The following is a 2,626-nucleotide window of genomic DNA, read 5'->3' on the forward strand; positions in this document are numbered from 1 at the left end:
TTTGCATTTGAACACCTGGAATAGAAGGTCTCTATCACAAGTCATTCGTCAGTTCAGGTTCATTGCCCCAATTGCACCGCCACTCAAATCTGCCCACTAATCCAAAGCCACATCGATCACACCCTATGTTCCTATCATCTTAGATTTCTTTCCTTCTCCCCAGAACACACACACAAAATGCACAGATTCCTATGATCTTAATTCCCACCTCCCTGCTCCTTCCAAGTCCTGTTTTAACTCACTCCTTTTGCAGCCAAACTTCTAGAACTCTGCTGTCCCGTACGGCAGCCCCGTGGCTACTGAGCACTTGAAACATGACTCGTGTAACTGAGGAACTATATTTTCAGTTTTATTTTACTTTATTATTTCTTCGGGAGAACAAACCCATTTTATTTATTTACTTTTTATTAAGTTTAAATCCTTGAGGGGCAGAGCATTACACAGATTCTGTGTCCAATGGCCTTAGCTGGAAGGTTGCTTTGGAATTTGGCACAAACCACGCTACTGTTTCCATGAGCATGAGTTACCTTTCCCCAGATGACTCTGGTTTTGTTCAGTTTGCCACCAGGAGTCACCATGTTGTTTTTTGATTTATACACATAAGCACATCTATTGCCTAGACAGAATTCAGTTTCATCTGGAGGGTAAACACCTTCAATTATAAGAAGAGCTATGTGCTCCCTCTGGTTTGGGAGACCCCACTTAGAGCAGCAAAAATGGCCTTGGACCACAGCCTTCCAGACATACTTGTCGTTACAGAAGTCATGTTCCCAGCAGGCCTCCACAGGCTCTGAGATGGCAGGAAAAATACGTTATATTTTTAAACTGATACTTGATTCAATTACTGAATAACATTTAAGTATATTTGGAACTTGGCTTCCAGGAGACTACAGGATCTGAGCAGGACACTATGGACATGACTCATTCACGGGGTGTCCAGGGGTCAGCGCCAACTCAGGGCATATAAAACACACATATTCGGAACAACTTGGGTATGTGGAGCTATTTTCCCATTATGAATTTTATGGCATCTAAATACAGATCAAGTATTTCTAATGAAAATATAGCATCTGAATTGAGATGCACGACAAGTGTTAAAATACACCCTGTATTTTGTAGACTTAATAAAATACTAAAAATCTAATAGTACTTTTTACCTATTAAATATGTATTAAATTATATTTCTATTTAGTGGGCTAATAACATATATTTCTGTGATAGGCCGCCTCTAGGATGGTCCCCAGTGACCCCCACTTCTTGTGTAATCCTCTCCCTTTGAGTGTGGACTGGATTTAGTGACTCATGTCCAGTGAACAGAATGCAGCAAAGGTAATGGGATGTCAGCTCTGAGATTAGGTTCCCAGAAGACTGTGCTCTCAGTTTTGGACACCCTCTCACCTACTCTAAGGGAAACCAGCGGCAGTGTTATGAAATGCCCTATGTCCAGCCCACAGCCAGTGAGGACCGAAGGTGCCAATAGCCATACGAGTGAGCTCAGAAGCAGGTCCCACCCCAGTAGTGGCATGAGCCCCAACTGACCCCTTGATTGCATCCTCACCTCAACCAGCAAGCTAGCAGAGTTGGGTTCTACGTAAACCGGATGCCTCAGTTTCAGCTTCAGGTTCCTGCTATTGTCGCTAGGCTCGAAAGCCCCTCTGCACAGGCCATCACCTGCCCACAGAAGGTATCCTCTTTGTAATACAACAGTGAAAACCCTGTCTGGATGCCTCTTCTTTCAAGAACCTTTCCTGTTTACACATCGAAGTCCTTCCACTTTAAAAATCTTTCAGTATCTTGTTTATGTTTATAGTGGGACACTTGTACAGATCCTTTTGTTCAGTAACTAACTATTGAAGATCTATCACATGCAACACACTGTGTTGGATGAAATGGAGCAAAGCCAAGGACAAGACACAAGCCTTCCCCTCTGGTACTGACAGTGTGGTGGACAGAATTCAGAGGTAGCTGAGTAACTAACAAAGGCAGGAAATAAAGCCCCTTGGGCTACCTTGTGTCTTACGGCATAGTTGTCAGTGCATATCACCTTATCTGCCAGAAAAGTTTTTTGAGGCAGATATTATGAATATAATTTTTTGTATTTCTGATTAGTACATTACCTTCCCTTTTTACTTCTTTTAGGAACCTAGTAATTATGTAGAGTGAGGTCCAGAGACATAACAGAATTTCTTTGAAACACTATCTGTTCCAGGATAGGTTAGCATGAGGACATGAAGCTTTTGTTATGATTTTGTTGTCATTTACCCAAAAAGACATAAGGTGCTCCCTTATATCTTTTAAGCACATATCTATACCAATAGAAGATATAACTACACAATATGTATACCCCATTTTACAAAAGATGATAGGCTAATAGTTTACATCCAAGCCATTTACATCTAAGCATTTCTAAGCTCTCTCTCTCTCTCTCTCTCTCTCTCTCTCTCTCTCTCTCTCTCTCTCTCACTCACACACACACACACAGCTTTAGTTAATAAATGCATAATTTGGTTTCCATCTTCTTCTTGTGGGTGGGTGTGGAGGGTGGCAGGGGGAAAACAAAAATTTCCAGCTCACTAGATACATACAGTATTATCTTCCATGGGCAACATTAAGACATTCCAAAAAG

At 41.6% G+C, this 2,626-nt stretch overlaps 1 pseudogene; it reads right to left on the reverse strand.

Annotated features, from left to right (window-relative positions):
- Positions 1–413: 413 nt before the first annotated feature.
- On the reverse strand, positions 414–745 carry LOC102425971 (annotated as a pseudogene).
- Between the last annotated feature and the right edge of the window lie 1,881 nt (positions 746–2,626).

This window comes from Myotis lucifugus, unplaced genomic scaffold, assembly GCF_000147115.1.
Source record: "Myotis lucifugus unplaced genomic scaffold, Myoluc2.0 scaffold_6013, whole genome shotgun sequence".
NCBI lineage: Eukaryota > Metazoa > Chordata > Mammalia > Chiroptera > Vespertilionidae > Myotis > Myotis lucifugus.